Source organism: Carlito syrichta, unplaced genomic scaffold, assembly GCF_000164805.1.
Source record: "Carlito syrichta isolate Samal-C Ts95f unplaced genomic scaffold, Tarsius_syrichta-2.0.1 Scaffold304473, whole genome shotgun sequence".
In the NCBI taxonomy this organism is placed as follows: Eukaryota; Metazoa; Chordata; class Mammalia; order Primates; family Tarsiidae; genus Carlito; species Carlito syrichta.
This window is the reverse complement of record NW_007248569.1, coordinates 371901-389811: the sequence shown is the minus strand read 5'-3', so window position 1 is coordinate 389811 and position 17911 is coordinate 371901. Positions and strand designations below refer to the sequence as shown.

Here is a 17911-nt window from a genome sequence, read left to right as displayed (position 1 = left end):
AGACAATGCAGAGACCATGAAAAGACAGCAGCAGGCAACTCCCAGAATCTTGTCTGAGGCCCTGTGTTTGGGGACGCCAGCTTTATTCCCTCGGAATCATGAGGAAATGCAGAATGCATCACTGGGGGCCCTGCAGCAGAATGACATCTGTTCCTTGTTCTTCCCTCAGGCGTGCACCTCACAAACATATTGCGCTGGTTAATAACTATGGCGGTATGCTAACTAGTTGGCCATTACTGTACATGCTAACTACCAGCACAGTCAAAGCACAGGAGCTAGGGGCATCTCCTGTCAAATGTCCGTGTTAAGAGGTCCAATGCTTTCTTCGATTCAAGTGTTTTCAGACATTTATATTTTAGTTGCAAAGGAAAAAATAGCTGATTTTGCCAAATTTGTTCTTTCACTGTCTTATTATATGGTGAAAGCACAGACTCTGGAGAAAAACTAGATCTGCTTTGGAGTTGTTGCCCTGTAGCTGAATGACACTAAGGAAAGAAGTTAGTCAACCTCTTTTGGTCTTGGTTTCTCTGTCTCTAAAATGGGGATGATAGAAATAAACTATGTAAAAGTATTGAAGAGATTGGAGAATTTTATAAGTAAAGCACTCAGTAAATGTTAGCTATTTAGCCATATTAATAGTAACAATGAATATTTTTTTACTTAGAGTGAGTTTCTCTCAATTTGCAAGAAGAAAATGCAAATATATACAAAGGAACAAAAATCACTATGACCATGCCAGAGAAAACCACTATCAACACTTTAGTGATTTTCCTTCAGACTTTCTTTCTACAACCTATATTTTCTTGCAAAATGTGATCATACTGATTTTTGTCACCTGTTCCTGACCACATACCAGATTGACCTTTTCTAAGCAAATATATATCGCAAATGTCAATTAATTGAAACAAACACTATCACTGAAAATTCAAATATAATTACCCTCTGGGGTTCTAATGCAAAAACATTCAGACATATTTTTGTATAAGGAATGCTGCATTTAAAATCTAGAACTTTAATTTTTTTCACTGCCTTATTTTGAAATGTGAACTAAAAGCTGAACTAAGAAGAACTTTGAGAAATTGGTGCCCTTTAGACCCAAAAGTAGGAAATTAATGAGGAAGAGCAGAAAAACTACAGACTGCATTAGGCAATGCAGCATCAGAATGATAGGAATAAATGGTTTCCTTAACACGGAATTAACTCACAATTTGAAGGACGTTACTTGTTAAAAACATATCAGCCTCCAGTCATCTGAATCCATAGATATTTTTTTCTTCTCCTTCCTAGGTCTTTTCCTATATGTTATGATCTGTTTCTTCTTTGCTCGTGTTTTGGAAAGAGGTATGATAAGAGGAGGTATAGAAGCTACATGATGTCAAGGTTTACATGATGGAGAGAATCTACTCTGGCCTCACTGCTATTCTGCCCCAGATGCTTTGTTTTAAAGAAAGATGGTGGTAGATATACACACACTTGGAGAATTTAATGTAATAATGGAAATATTTTAAGGCCAAGTATTTTTGCTCACTGAAGAATTCTACAAACAAGTCTCCTTCTTTAGTAGCAACTAATTATTATCCCCCTGATGTGAGAAAATAGATTTATTCATTTCTGTATTCCCAGTGCCTGGCACTTGATAAATGTTCAATAAATGTTTGTTGACTGAAATGCAGTTAAACTATACTATTGGAATAATACTTGATCAAGTCTAGATAGGAAGAATACCATCAAACAGATCATTTTCCTAAATTTCATGTGTTAAGTGTAACATAATAGCTAAAAAACATCGAGGCCTTATTATAAGCCAGGCACTATAACATCCAAACGACCCCATGAGGGAGGTGTTATCTCTATTCTTAATCCAGAGAGGTTACATAATTAGGCAAGGGCACACAGTTAAGAAAATGGGCAAAATCAGATTCTGACTTCAAGGCCTACTCGACCACGGTAAAATATTAATCACATATGATTAGGTAAAAAAGCAAGTTACAAATTAAGAGAGGCTGATTCTATATTTAAAATAAAAATAATATATGTTATCTAGAGAGAAACCATCTGGAAAGATGGAAACAGAGTAATTCAAGCCCTAGGCTTGGAATCAGACATATATGACCCTGCAACCCAGTTCTTACCAGTCATGTGTAGTTGGGCAACTTATATAACTTCCAAGCCTCAATATTTCTATCTCTAAAATGGGGATAAAGCCTTAAAAGGTGGTAGATAGATTAAAGGAGATAATACACTTAAGCCACTCAAGCTAGGACATGGAAAACAGTCAATATACAACCACCATTCACATCATCATAAGACCTGCTTCTCTACTTCCTAGGCCAGGTTACACGAAAATAATACTATTGAAAAATATTAAACTAAATAATATTTCTACTTGGAAGTGACAAACAGCAAATTCAGACTTTTAGTTATCTCTGGCAGAGAAAATAAGGGATGGATGCAGAGAGGAATATGCTAGCTCTAAAATATTTTATTATTTTAAAAATTACTTAAGGGAAGGATAGGGTCTTCTAGTTCAACTTAAAAGTTTAAGTGAAGAATTACTGTTGACCGATGGCTTTCATAAATTTAATATTAAATTTTTTTAAATCTACCTGAATAATGTAACAAATATTAAGCTTTGATAAAGCTAGCTGGTAGGTATATGAGCTTGTATTGAATTATACACTATTCATTTCTATACATACTTACAGTGCTTTTAAGGATTCCTAGAAAAAAAACATGTTACATATCCTAACATGGCAAACTAGCCAGGCACATTCCTTCCACGCCTCCAGATGGTAGTCCCAAGGTCCAGGTCAGGGATCCCCAGGGTTCTGGGCGATTGTGGGGAGACACCAAAGGTCCTGGATAGGGAAGCATGGAGCCAGGGTAAAGGTTTGATGGAGAACAGGAAAAAAGAGGAACTGTTATCATAATAAAATTTCGTTAAGCTACTGGAAAAAATAAATCAGGAAGCACCGATGCCCATATTCAGTAAAATGCTTAAAATCCTGTGATGGGTTAGGTTTTAGGTGTCATTTTTCTTGCATAGGTCTTATCCTAAGGAATTATATGAATGTACTAGAATGGAGGATCTGTTAACTCAACACACGGGATGTTTTCTTCCTGCCTAGACCCCCATTCGTGTTAATAGGGAAAAGAGGACAACAGACGGATTTAAGGCAGTCATTAGACGGCGCTAGCATAGTACCACAGTCAATAGTGATTACATCACACTTTATATAAATTCACTTTTTGATGACCATCAAGAGCCTCTAAAAAGTGGGTTGCTGTTGTATTTGTGCATCATTTGCTGCCTACAATTTAAGAAAATTAGCATCTGTCAATGGCATGATTCAGCTGCACAGGGTGGAAATTAATGGATAATGCGATTTCCAATTTGTTGTATGAGAGGTGAGCTCGCCTAGCAATCTGGCTGCTCTATTTTAATTCTGAATTGAGCTCATTGTTCCAACTGGAACTTTGATCAGCCCTGCGGTCTTTGGAAATGCGGTTCTAAAATTCCACTGATGTTTATTAAAACATTTATCAAATGTTTTCTACTGACATAACCAGACATTTAGAGGCAATAAACAGAAGTCTGTATTAAGACTGAAATCGGTTGATCAGACTGATACAAGAACTCAACCACAGAGGTATGGGTAGTTTGAATGGACTTTTTCTTTTTTTTTTTTTTGCGTTGGAGTCTCACTCTGTCGCCCAGACTGGAGTGCAGTGGCACGCTCCTGGTCACTGCAGCCTCGACCTGCTGGGCTCCGGTGATCCTTCCGCCTCAGCACCGGGCTAATTTTTTTGATTTATTGTAGAGACGTGGTCTCGCCAAGTTGCCTGGGTGGGTCTCGAACCTGCGGGCTCAGGCAATCCACTCGCCTTGGCCTCCCAAAGTGCTGGGATTACACACTGAGCCACGAAGCCGGGGAATAGACTTTTTAAACTGGTTATTGTTACTATTTTAGCCAAGGGGCTTCTACGTAACAGAGTAAGAGTGGAAGTTTTATAGGCTTTTATGATTATAAGTATATTAAAATAAATAGATTGAACCTAGACTTAGATTGTGTGTTGGTTCTATTTAGACTACATATGACCTCTCCTGAAATGCGTTCTCCTTTGTTTCCATACTAAATTCCAAGGAACAAGAAGCAGAAACTTCATAAATGCAGGTTTTCAAACACGAGATGCATGCTTTCAAAGCACCCCAAAGCTGGAAGTATCCCTCTGAAGTAGGAAAATACGAAGTCAGCAATAATTTTAGCAGAATGGCCATGTAAAGAATTAAATATAGCCTTTGGAGATCTACTTTATCATCGGGGAATAATGGTGCCTGACTAGATTTGAAAGCTTCCATTAAAAAAAGTTCCATATCACCTGAAGTGCAACATAGATTTAGTAGACAGTCCACAGTCTTGCATTTTGGGTTATTTCTCTTAAACTACAAGCAGGACATCAAAGGAAAAATAAGACCTAATAACTACATAACAAAGCACTCTTTCCATATGGCTTCTGGTGCTCAATTATACATGAGGACTCTGAAAAAATGTGTTTATTCCTCTAAGGTACCAACTTAGAAATAAAGGGAAGGTGGGGTAGCCAACGTGTTGCCCTTGAGAGTTTTGGGGATGAGGGGGTAGGAGAGCCATATATGGGAGGGAAGGAGAACAGGGTAGCACTACAGAAGCTAAGGGTCTGGGAACAGAAAGAGCGATGCAGGGTGGCTCTGTATTGATACTATGAGCAGGCAGATTGGGCCACATGCTCTGTTGCCAGACCTTACTCTCTCATCCTATACCTTACATTCCACTTATTCTTTCTTTTTAGATTCAAGGGATATCTGTGCAGTTTTGCTATACAGGTATATTGAGTGATGGTAAAGTTTGGGCTTCGGTTGAGCCTATCACACAGATAGTGGGCATGGTAACCAATGGGTAGTTTTTCCACCCTTTACCTCCTCACTCCCTCCTCTTTGGGAGTCCCAGTGTCTGTTGTTCCCACTCTCAAACATCGTGTGTTCAGTGTTTAAATTCCACTTACAAGTGAGAACATGCAGTATTCAATTTTTCTATTTCTGTGACAATTCATTTAGAATGACAGACGCCAGCTGCATCCATGTTGCTGCAAAGGACAGAATTTTGTTCTTTTTATGGCTGCATAGCATTCCATGGTATATATGTACCAGATTTTCTTTATCCAGGCCACTGTTCATGGGCTTATCTTTATAAGTCTGTAGGTTCATAGGTTTTGGCTATCGGCCTGCTGCTCATTGGGCATGTACTGAAGCTCTCACAGCTACTCCAGAAACTTCACACCCACTAAAATGGAAGGACATTCCTACCATTCTCCCTTCTCCTCATCTAGTAAAATCTCCCTTGGTTAATCTCACTTCTGGGTATATACACAAAGGAAGTGAGAGCAAGGGCTCAAACACATATATGCACACCCATGTTCATAGCAGCATTATTCACCATAGCCAAAAGGTGGAAGCGACTCCAGTGTTTATCTAGGGATGAATAGATACACAAAATGCGACAATATATGCGATGTAGTATTATTCAGCCTTAAAAAGGAAATTATGATTCATGCTACAACATGGATGAATCTTGAAGACACCGTGCTAAATGAAATAAGTCAGTCACAAAAGGTCGGATGTTGTATAATCATAACTGGAATAGTCAAATTACATTGAGACAGAAAGTATAACTGTGGTTTCCAGGGGCTGTAGGGAGGGGAGAATGGGGAGTCCTTGTTTGATGGCTACAAAATTTCAGTTTAAGATGATGAAAATGTTCTAGAGTTGGATAGTGGTGATGGTTGTTCTTAATGCCATTAAATTATATGCTTAAACATAGTTAAAATGGCAAATTTTGTTATGCATATTTTACCACAATATTTAGCCCACTTCCCCACTTTACTTGGCCAAAACCACTGGAAAAAACATGAGGATCTTTTCTGTTGTCCAAAAGGAGGTATCCACATTAACTCTATCACCACCTGCTTTTGCAAATTACACTTAACATAAGCCCTTCCAATCATTTATAAGTCAGGGGAAATGAGGTTTTTAAGATCCGCCAAACCTGAGAAATAAAGAAAGGGCAAAGACCACGAAAAGTCACTGGCTGAGCCTGGGCAGAATTCATGACTCAGCCGTCATTGCCCTAACTCCATCCCGCCAAGAGATTCTTCTTCTATGCCCCATTGCTTGCTCCTAAACATTTGCTCCCTCGTCATCATGACTCTTGTCCTCACAGGCAATTACAGCCTCCCTTTATTCATCTTCAGCGGTGTTCCTACAACACAGAGACATGGGTGCTTTCATCTTTCCGCTCACATGGGTGACTGACTTCCAATTTCTTGTCCTCACTGCAAAAGAATGACTGTGCCTAGACAACATCAACAATGCTGCTAGATCATTCTTCTTAATGGCATAAATAAATATGTTTGAGAAACCAATAGACCCGTGACCACAGAGTGCAGAAGTTCACAGGCTCCTACACTGAGCTCTATTCTAGCCTTTGGGAGGGTGAGGGAAGTGGTGTGTATACTCACACTAGAGAATTCCAAAGCAGAGCCTTGACCCTAAGTCCTTAAAGACATCACTGCCTACTAGCCTGCAATCTCCAATTGAAAAGGAAACTGCAGACTGGATCAAGAGAGCATGCATGTATTTTGGGAGGCTGGTATTCAGATCAGGGTGAGGCCAGTGGGACCTCCAGGTCTTAATCAAATGAACCACCTGCTTTGCCACAAGACTCAAATGCACCAGAGATGCCCAATTTCACTTTTTAGAACACAGAATGCCACGGCAATATCACTAACTTCGAGAGCCTGGTGACAAAGTCAGAGGAACGCTTTTAAAGGAAGCTCATAGCAAGGGGACAGGTATCAGAAGGTAACAGTTTCCTCTAGGCAAGCCCAGACAGACTGGACACCTGACAAATGTTTTAAGGTGTCACTAAAAGCCCAATTCCATCTGTGAGAGAGCTAGGAACTGGTGAGAAATAACAGGGTACACGTGCCTACAATACAGAAACCAAAACCTCCACACAAGCCATGAAACTATGACTTGTGAAGCTATAGAGCAGAACCTCAAGCTGCCACGGCCACTGTCAACTGCACTGCAGTTTTAAATCAAAAGTAACTTTTGGTGCGTTGACCATGACAAGGTAAGTCAGAGGTGATGGAGTCTCTTTGCCCTCAGTCACAGATAGCCACACCCTGTTTCTCTTGCCATCCTGTGGTTAAAGGACAAGAACGGTAACATACATTGGCAATAATTCAGCCTTACTTACAAAGAAATATATTTGGCCGTTCTTGGCATTCCCTTATATTGTTCATAAAGAAGCAATATTTCTTCTTATCCAACAAGATCCCCACTCTCAGTCAAATTCTAAGGGCAGATATTAGGATCAAGTAAGTTAATACATGTAATCATGCTTGGTAAGCTGAAATGTTTCTAATATTACAAGCACATCACTACCTCTCGGTGTACCAACACCTGGCAAATTCTCCCATTCTGCAGTGAGACCCAGCCCTGGCCACCAACTCCATGTTGCACCTAGAGCGCCAAGGCAGTCGCGCTTCAGGAGGTGGTTGTCTGGATTTAAAATTTTTATCATAAAATAAATAATAGTTTGGCCCTAAACTCCTGGTGTATAGACCAAAGGCTAATGTGACAACTCAAAATTGATTTTTAAAGTAGTGTTAAATAGAGCCTACTCTTATGAGAACATGGTAACAAGAACTGACACCAAGCAGCATTGCTTAGAATGAATGACTGTCTATGCGCGCGCACCCAAGGCGCTAGCTGAGTGGTGGCGGTGTCTGAGCGATCGCGGGCAGAGGTCAGAGGTAACATCTGCAATCTGGCCTCCCCCCATTCGCGTATTGAAATATAATTCAGTAGAATGAATTGCTAGACATGTCTAAACCCCCTGGGAAATGACAGATATTGATGAATGCTGCTGGCAAGATATATGGAAGGAAACGGCAAATAAATAGAACCATTTTTTCTCAAAGTCATTTTGTGGATATGTGGAGCAGCTGTTAAACTACTTGTCAGCTCTCTCTTCTCTCTTCCTCCTCTTCCTCCTCCTCCTCCTGCTTCTCCCCATCTGCCTCATCTAAAACCTTCTAAAACCTCCCTGAGTGTGCCTGGCGCTCTTGCAAATAATCATCAAATGAACAAGAGTCACCTCCTCCTCTTCTCCATCATACCAGGACTTCTCAGTCCAGTTCCTGCAATCCTTTCCAAAATTTCACTCCATCCAAATGTGTTTGCTGCCTTCCTCTAAATCCTGGAAAGAACCTCAATTTCTAAACTCCTGAAATCAAACTGTGGATTTTAAATCCATCACCACTGGGCCCCAGGCATGAGGATCAAATCCTAAATCCGAGCCCCGACTACTATCACGTAGTAGCTGTGTGACCTTGGTCAGGCTTCTTAACCTTCTAAGTCTCAGTTCCTATAAACATTTCACAAGAGGAAGATGATACAAACCCTAGAAGGTGATCATGAGAACTACTTTAGAATGTAAATCAAGAGCCTATCACACCATCAAGCAATCCAAAGTCCCACAGTAAACAATGACTTATTATCCTCTCTGCTTTCAACTGCCAAACGGCTCCTCCTGACGAGGGTCCTCTGTCCTGCTATCAACCTCAGGTCAGATAAAATCGTCTCCAGCCCCGGACACTTCAGGGATACCTGATTCTTGTTTCACCCAACAGGTGAAACCAGGAGGGCAGAGTGAGAAAGTAGTCAGATGTGAGTTGACATCTTGGTTTCAGTGATGAACACACAGTTTGTGCTCAGGGGTGGTTCACATCCCGTTCTAGGACCCTTTACCCAGTTTGGCACCATTGGCATCAAATCCACAACCAGGGGTGCTACTAGCCTTAGCTTTCCCCATTACACCTCCTGTTTCTTGTGTGGGTACATGTACACAAAGTGCCATTTATTTTGGTACACAACCTGCTCTACTACATTGTAAACTCTGTGTCAACTGGGACTACATCTTATTTGTCTTTGTGGTCCCACGTGACACCTAGCACAATGACCTGCATGTGGAACATACTGAATGTCTACAGAATCAGATACTTAAGTCTGTGCATATTGACTTTCCATCTGTCTCTCACTTACATTTATCCCCCAAATCATATTTTTTTCACTATTATTTAGTTCTACATTGCCTAGAAGAATATTCAAGTTTGGTTCAATTATTTGTTTTATAACAGTAACGAAAAAGACTCAGAGGCCTTAAACTTTATATGGAGAAGATCATGTCACTTCTGGCATTGATTTTCTCTTCTAAAAAATATCTCCAGAAGAATCCACCATCTCCACGAAGCAATGTATGTTTTCAAAGTAAACTAATTAGCCACAAGACATCAGAGGACACTTTATACTCAAGATCGAACTTCTTGGAGAAATTACGAATCCTACTCTATAACACTCTTTTGTACACCAAGATGCTTTGATGTATGCACCCAAATGTCACTGGCAGCCCTGAGATGCTAAACGTTTCTGACAACTGCCTGCTATCTAAACAGTTATGACAGAGGCCAGGGAAGAGTTAGGGACCAGGACTTTTACAAGAGAAACAAAAGGAACAAAAGTAGCCATAAAGGAGATAAAATGAACTTCATATCACTGGTCCAAGCAGAAATCTCCAAACAAGCCCAAATCACCCAATAGTTCTCTATTTTTACAAGGAAACTTCTATATATTGACTAATTCACATATTCATGTATTTCCATAATAATGTAGTCACATTTATTTCTTTGGAACAGTTTCCAGTTCCGTGCTGGGTCTATTCCAGTAGGTTTCAAATTCTTTCTTCCTCAGTAACAAGGTCTATGGATGCTCCCTGATGAGTGTAATATTTTTGTCTCAAGAAATGCTCTTTAATATTAGTCAATGAATACACAAGAAATCTGAAACATAACCATAAAATATTCCTTCAAAACACCACGCAGTAGGTCTCCTTCAGACCTCCACAAGGCAAGTGGTTAAAGATTCCTGTTTCTGAGGTGAGAGATCTGTCAGGAACTGTATAATCTTCTCTCTGGCCTCTCCTACTAGGATAGTTAGTAAATGCTTACTTTACCTGATCTAAAAGCAAGAGGATCTAGAAATCTTTGTTATCCAACCCTGTGCCCTGGATTAAGTCCTTAAAAATCACTAAGTGCTTCACAAAACATAACAATGCCCTTGTTTTTGAGAAATTAAAGCCAAGCACCCAATTGCCACAGCACTGCTTGAAAATTAATGGCAGGTGTGGGGTTGGAATTCAGCCTTTCCATTTCTGTCCTATCATTTAGCCACTGACCACTTCTCAGATGAAATGAACTCCAGGGCCAGTGCCTCATGGTTTACAGTAACTGTTTTTCCAGGCTACTTAGCATTTACTTTTAGAGAATTCAGTCATGTTTATGGGAAAATCAGTGGGCTGAGGTGACAGAAGGCAGTCAGTCACTTGGTTGCTCTCACCCAAGTGAGATCACCCTCCCAATGGTCATCTCCCAAGCTGGAAAGCCTGGTCACTTTCTTCTCATCATTCCATTAAATGCATTTAATCTCCCATTATTTGACTTCACAGAGAGCACTGTGACTCTTAAAGGCATTGCAATAGGACATATGCACACAGATATTCACACGTCAAAAAGTATACCATATATGTCAGATCTGCTTGGAATCATCCACAAAGATGCTCCTGACTCCAATGTGACTAAGTAGCTGGGGGGAAAAATCACACAAGGATTATAGAACTGTCTAAGAGTAATGTCTCTAAACTTTTGCCATTTATCCCATGCAGGTACTTATGAAACAACATGTCTGGTAGTGCCTAGGTAGAAAACCACTCCAGCATTTCCTGACAGGATGGCCAGATTTGTTAAATAAAAATACAGGACGACTAAATATATTTGAATTCAAATACATTTGAATATGTATGCCCCTACTATTGCACTGGACATAAGCATACTAAAAACATTATTAGTTGTTTATCTGAATTAAAATTTAATTGCCCATATTTTATCTGGCAACCCTATTAGTATTTGCAATGCATAGGCTTTGCTTTAGGATACAAGGAAAAAGTCCTCAAGGAATTTATAAAACAGCAAAAGGGATGACAGGTACACAAATAATAGAAAGTAAAAGTGATCCATCCTTTAAGGAAAGAACAATATAAGATGGTATCAAGGGAGCGAGAAAGAGAAGTGGAAGAGTCAGCAAAAGTAACATGAAGGTGTTTGGAATGGAATGTGAATGTAGGAGAGGGCTTTAAAGATCACATGCCTCGTTCCTGTTTATACATCTAAGGCAGGAGGCCGACATGACTCATTTCCCTGAGTGTGTGCATGATTTATGATTTTGCCCTTATTTTTCATGTTATTCATATATACCACTGCAGTCAAAAGCAAGCAAAAACAAGACAAACAAAATACTTTGCACTGAGATTCCTGGCAACCAAGGCAAAGACAGAAACATTGGGTTATCCAGCTCTTATTATTTCACAAAAGAAAGAATTCAAATGCATCAGATCAGTCTCAACCCGTTTTCCTTATTCTGAGCTCAGAGAAATTTGTTTCAGGGGGTTTAATAAAAGGTCAGTGACATACATAATTGTTAATGTCCTTCAGGGTAACTTAGGGTAAAAATACAGGCACATCATACATTATTGGGACACTAAATAAAAACCAAGGGTGCCATAAGTGTGTACATGCATGCATGTAAATATATAATGAATGTTCATATATATGTTACTTAACATATGTACATGCCTCTCCTTTACCGAGACCAGGAAGCTGGGAGCTGTGCTACCTTAGGCAAAATTCTTCTTAAAGCTGAATTTGGTCCAGCGTTGATAACTTATAGTGGTCATGATTTGTCTTAGTTTGTAATGCTGCAACAAACTGGGGAATGTATAAAGAACAGAATTTATTTCTCACAATTCTAGAGGCTGGAAATTCAAGGTCAGGGTGCTGGCATTTGGTCTAGTGAGGGCCCTCCTGCTGCATTCTCCAAAGACAAAAGGTGGAATGGCAAGCTCACCAAAAGCTACTGTGTGCCTCTTTTAAAAGGGTCTTTATCCCTTTAATGAAGGAGCAGCCTCATTAGGCCTCTTAAAGGCCCCATTTCTAAACACTGTCAAATTGGCAACTCCTGAATTTTGGAGAGGACAGTCACACTGTAGCATGATTCCACCTCTGTTCTTATTCAGAAAGAAGGAAATAGGCATTAAAATATGTAAAGTTTTTCCTCCGTGAGCAAGTCAGCAATGAGTTAAAAGCAAGGAGGGGTCTTACCCTCCCCTGTCCCTTCAGGCCCAGGTCTGAAGCAGGTACCTGAGACAGCACTGTCAAAGAACAGAGAAATTACCTTGCTAAGCAGACACAAGAAAATAAATTTAGCCCTGGCAATATGTGTTGATTAAGTACTTGAATGACAATGGAACATGACAATGACAAATGCAGGCTATCACTACCTAAGTCATTAATACATCAGAAACACTAATTTTTATAAACCTTTAAACTTCCCTGTTGGTGGCATTTGCATTTCTTTGCCTACTCTTTCTCCTATGGAGCTGACATAAAGTCAGCATCAGGAAGTTAAAAAAACTTCCACATTCCCAGTGATTTTGATTGGCTGCTAAAAATGAGGGTTTTTTTGTTTTTGTTTTTTTTGAGTTGGAGTCTCACTCTGTCGCCCAGACTGGAGCGCAGCGGCCACTCCCGGCCACCGCAGCCTCGACCTGCGGGCTCCGGCGATCCTTCCGCCTCAGCCTTCCGAGTAGCCAGAATTACAGGCATGCGCTACCACACCCAGCTGATTTTTTTATTTATTGTAGAGATGAGGTCTCCCTGCCCAGGCGGGTCTTGAACCCGCGGGGCTCAGGCAATCCACTCCCCTCAGCCTCCCAAAGGCGCGGGATTACAGGCTGAGCCACCGAGCCCGGCTAAAAATGAGTTTTAAGCAAGAGATGGATGACTGAATGTGCTGGTTTCTGAGGACGGTGACAGGACACCCACCCAGTGGAAACTCTGATAGAAAAAAAGGTAGGCTGCCTAGCACAGCAATGGAAAAGTATGTGTGAAGAGGGGGGCAGGGGTAAGGTCTAGAAAGTGAGAGAAAATGAAAGGAAACTAATTTCAGCGAAGACTTCCTCTCTCTCTCTCTCCTTGGCAGCTAACATTATTTACTACTCAAGTCTGAAGGGTCCTTGACAGTATAGAGTCCAACCCACCCAATTTACAGATGAGGAGTAGCAGTGAAGGCATGGCCACTTAGGGGTTGACCTGGGACTAGAACCTGGGCCTCAGATCACTTCACACCCTCTCCCTTATATCCCATGCCAAGATGCTTTCTCTACTCAGCCAAGTCACTTTCTATCTTTAAGCTCCACTCCATTTAATCCAGTTACCACATTCTCTTTCTGATCAACATCTCCCCTAATTACGACTGCATAGCATCTTGCTACCATGTGTCTGTTATCCAGGATTCATGGACAGTGTAATGTACCAATCCCAGCAGGTAAGCAGTTTGTACCTCAGTAGCACTGCAGTTTGACTGCACGCAGTAAGATGATGCCATCAGAAGAGCCAGTTACCCACGTCCAACTATGTTGGGTTCCAGTGTGGAATGAAATAGTGCCGGCCACCATGGTCTTACTTTTCCCAGCCTTATCTCCTCTTCCCCAATAACTCAAGGACTGCTAACTGTGAGATTTAATAGTCAATACTAATTTCCTACTATTTCAATTAGTATTTCATGCTCTTAATTGTAATATAATCAATTCAACATTGATTGTGGCTCCCTCATATATGCAAAAGAGTCACAGGGAACCAAGACCGCTTCATCTCGTGCAGCCCACACATATAAGGAATGGAGAAAATAAGCTTAGCACTGGCATGCTTTCCAGAATCTAAAAGTATACAGTGAATGAGGGATACAAAAACCATGCCCAGCTGTGCCCAGGCCGCAATCATTTCTATCAGGATGAAGCAGATTTTCAGGGAAGGACTAAAAGAAAATTTCTAAAAGAGGAGGAAAAAAAAAAAAAGAACATGAAAATGCCTCTTCCAAACTATGCAACATCTTGATAAATGTTAAAAAAAAAACTGAAATTGATTTCTTATTCTAAAGGGAATTTTAAGAACAAAACAGCTTACGTTTTTAATATATAGATTTGATAAATTCATTTCATTTTCTCAGGAAGGACCAAAGTCCATTATTCATAAAATCACACTGGAATATAAGAAATGAGGAACTGGGTAAGGAAGCCTTGTGCTTTGTGGGTTCTGATATTCTAGACATTTGTGGTTAGTGTCTGTTAATGTCTTCCTTAGCTTACTTTGGTATATGGAGCCTCTTTACAGAAATATATGTAGACACATACAACTTTTTAAATCATGCCAGAGGTCAGGCACAGTGGCTCATGCCTGTAATCCTAACATTTTGGGAGGCCGAGGCAGGAGAATTACTTGAGTCCAGGAGTTTAAGACCAGTCTGGGCAACAAAATGAGACTTCATCTTAACAAAAACTACAAAAAAATTAGCCGGGTGTGGTAGCTTGAGTCCAGGAGTTTGAGGCTGTGGTAGCTGTGACTGTGCCACTGCACTCCAGCCTAGGCAACAGAGTGAGATCCCAATGCAAAAAATGAAATGAAATGACCACCAGACATTCTCTTCTTGGGTGTGGATTGAAGAACTTTAGTTACTGGATTTGGTTTGATACATCTAGCACCTCCAGCCAAAGGCACAGAAGTCCTTTTGGCAGGTGATAATGGTTTATCTGCATCTAAGCATTTTCCTGTTCTAGCAATCTTGAAATTCTTTGTCAACAGTGATTTAAGGCCCAAGTTACCTTTTGTTCAAGAATCTTAAGAGAAACTGGGTAACCTATGGAAAACATCTTATTTTAAGTCTGCCAAGCCCTATCAGGCACAGATTGTAAAACAAATTTCTGAGAGTCAAATTTGCTGAACAAGCATGGCTCCCAGCACTATCCAGAGTGCACGTGCATATAAAAACAAAGAGTCCAGTCTCTCAACTGCCTGTTGGCTTAAGAAAAAGGCATTCGGCTGGGCTCGGTGGCTCGGCTTGTAATCCCAGCACTTTGGGAGGCCGAGATGAGTAGACTGCCTGAGGCCACAGGTTTGAGACCAGCCAAGTAACTTGGTGAGACCTCGTCTCTACAATAAATCAAAAATGAGCTGGGCGTGGTAGCACGCGCCTGTAGTTCTGGCCACTTGGAAGGCTGAGGCGGAAGGATCGCCGGAGCCCAACAGGTTGACGCTTGGATGGCCGTGAGCGTGCCACTGCCCTCCAGCCTGGGCGACAGAGTGAGACTGCAACTCAAAAAAAAAAGAAAAGGGCATTCAATTCTTCAAGTCGTCATTTGGCCTCTTTCCTTAACTCTCCCCTGGGTACCTGATTTGGTGCAAAGTCTTTGTTGGTGCAAAATGCCTGAAGGGGAGATTTGGGCTTCCAAGAGGCTACTACAACCTGGCCCCAAACAAGGTAGCATTCTCTTGACGGTCCCTAGGCAGCAGGTGACCCAGGACCTGGGGACCATCTTATGAGCCTGTTAAAGGGGCAATGAGCTGGGCTCGGTGGCTCAGCCTGTAATCCCGCGCCTTTGGGAGGCTGAGGTAAGTGGATCGCCTGAGCCCGTGGGTTCGAGACCCACCTGGGCAGCGAGACATCATCTCTACAATCTCTACAATCATCTCTACAATCAGCCGGGCGTGGTAGCGCATGCCTGTAATTCTGGCTACTTGGAAGGCTGAGGTGGAAGGATCGCCGGAGCCCAGCAGGTCAAGGCTGCGGTGGCCGGGAGCAGCCACTGCACTCCAGTCTGGGTGACTGAGTGAGACTCCAACTCAAAAAAAAAAAAAAAACAATAAAAATAAAAAATAAATAAAGGGGCAATGACTTATCAGTAGACCATCTGCATGGAAGACAAGCTACTAGCAAGGCAGAAAACTCCCTGACAGAGAGCCACTGGGAGGCAGCATCTGCCAGAGGAACTAGCTGACAGCTGTGTGTCCTATTAAGTCTTGGTCTCATGGGACCATCCTACTCTGACACAGAGAAACTGCAGACACTTACAGAAACACGCTGAAATATTCACCTTCTATTTAGAACACCTGGATAGCAAACAGAACATCCAAGATATAAACAGATATAGGAGCAGTGAAGACAATAAATGGTTTTAAAGGTTTCTAAAAGTCGTGCATTCTCACCAGGAAGAAGATGCTCACAGAATTGTCTCTTTATTGCCTGGTGACTCAGAAAAATTGGTGGAGACTTTGTTCGGCTTCATAAACTATTGTTGATGAACTACATCATTTTGAAAGTTCTAAAACAGAATACTACTCTAATGTAAAAAAATTTCTGTCCTTGGTTACGTACCCTCAGTATAGAGATTTTTAAGTATTAAGAACCAGTAAAGCAAATAGAAGCAGAATGTTTTTAAGTCAGTAAAGCCTTAAGGGTGAATTATTTGTGGATTTGGCTTTTGGTGTCCCTTTGGCCAAGAGCCAAGAACCCAACTCGAGTATCACAAGAGAGCATCATTTATAATCATTGTAACGATCTTTGCCCTTTAAAAGTTTAAAAATGCACCAAACTTCAAAATACAGTCATGGACCACATAATGACATTTCAGTCAACAATAGACCACAAATAGGAGGGTGGTCCCATAAGAGTGTAATACTGTGTTTTTACTGTACCTTCTCTATGTTTAGATACACAAATACACAATTGCCTACAGCATTCAGTACAGTAATATGCCATGCAGGGTTGTAGCCTAGGAGCAATAGACTAGACCATACAGCCTAGATGTGTACTAGGCTATACCATCTAGGTGAGTGTCTGCACACTCTGTGTTCACATGGATTTCCCAGAATGCATCCCCATCATTAAGCAACGCATGCCCATGGAATATGGAACCAACCGTACTGCTCATGTAACAGTTTAAAGTAATTGTTTTGGGGCCAGGTGTGGTGACTCACTCCTATAATCCCAGAACTTTAGGAGGCAGAGGGGAAGACTGTGTGAGACTAGAAGGGTGAGACCAGCCCGGGCAATTTAGTAAGACCTCAACTCTACAAAAAATAAAAAAACTAACCGAGCATGGTGGTGCATGCCTGTAATCCTAGCTACTGGGGAGCCTGAGGTGCAGGATTGCTTCAGCACAGGAGTTCGAGGTTGCAGTGAGTTTTGATCATGCCAGCCTGGGTGACAAAGTAAGAACCTGTCTCTCTTTCTCAAACAAAACAAAAGCCCCACAGACTAAATGAGAGTGTAGGCAGCTTTGCCATGGTGATTCAGGGGTCTACATTCCTCCTCTGGTTTTGCTCTTCTCGATGGCCTTGATATACTCTATTTTTAGTTGTTAAAAATGGAAAGAGAGTGGGGAAACCCTTCAGACTTCTTTAAAGTCTCACCCTGGCAGAGACGCTCATTACCATTCTCATTCTTTTGAAGTGATCTAGTCACATGGTCACAGCTGAATGCAGAGAGACAGAGAGACAGAGACAGAGACAGTGGGATGAGAGAGAAGAGATGAGAGGAGTGCTAGGAAAGCTGGTCTGCCTGGCCTTGCCTCAGAGTTCAACTACACAAGAGGCAGGGGAAGCAGGGCACTTGCTAAGTCAGAAGACTTAAAACTGAGTTAATCCCATCCTATGTCTTTATTAAAATCTATTTCTCACAGCCTTCCTAAAGTGCTGGGATTATAGGAGTGAGTCACCACACCTGGCCCCAAAACAATTACTTTAAACTGTTACATGAGCAGCACGGTTGGTTCCATGTTCTTGCTATTGTGAAAAATGCTGCGATAAACATACATGTGCAGGTATCTTCTTTATAGAGTGATTTGAGTTCTTCCGGGTATAT

The 17911-nt window shown here is 41.2% G+C and overlaps 1 protein-coding gene across 1 annotated transcript in view; it reads right to left on the bottom strand.

Annotated features, from left to right (window-relative positions):
- The window catches only part of LOC103262380 (microtubule-associated serine/threonine-protein kinase 4-like), a gene marked incomplete at its 3' end in the record, with an annotated part of 411003 nt that overhangs the window by 336772 nt on the left and 56320 nt on the right, over positions 1-17911 (bottom strand). The window lies entirely within an intron of this gene.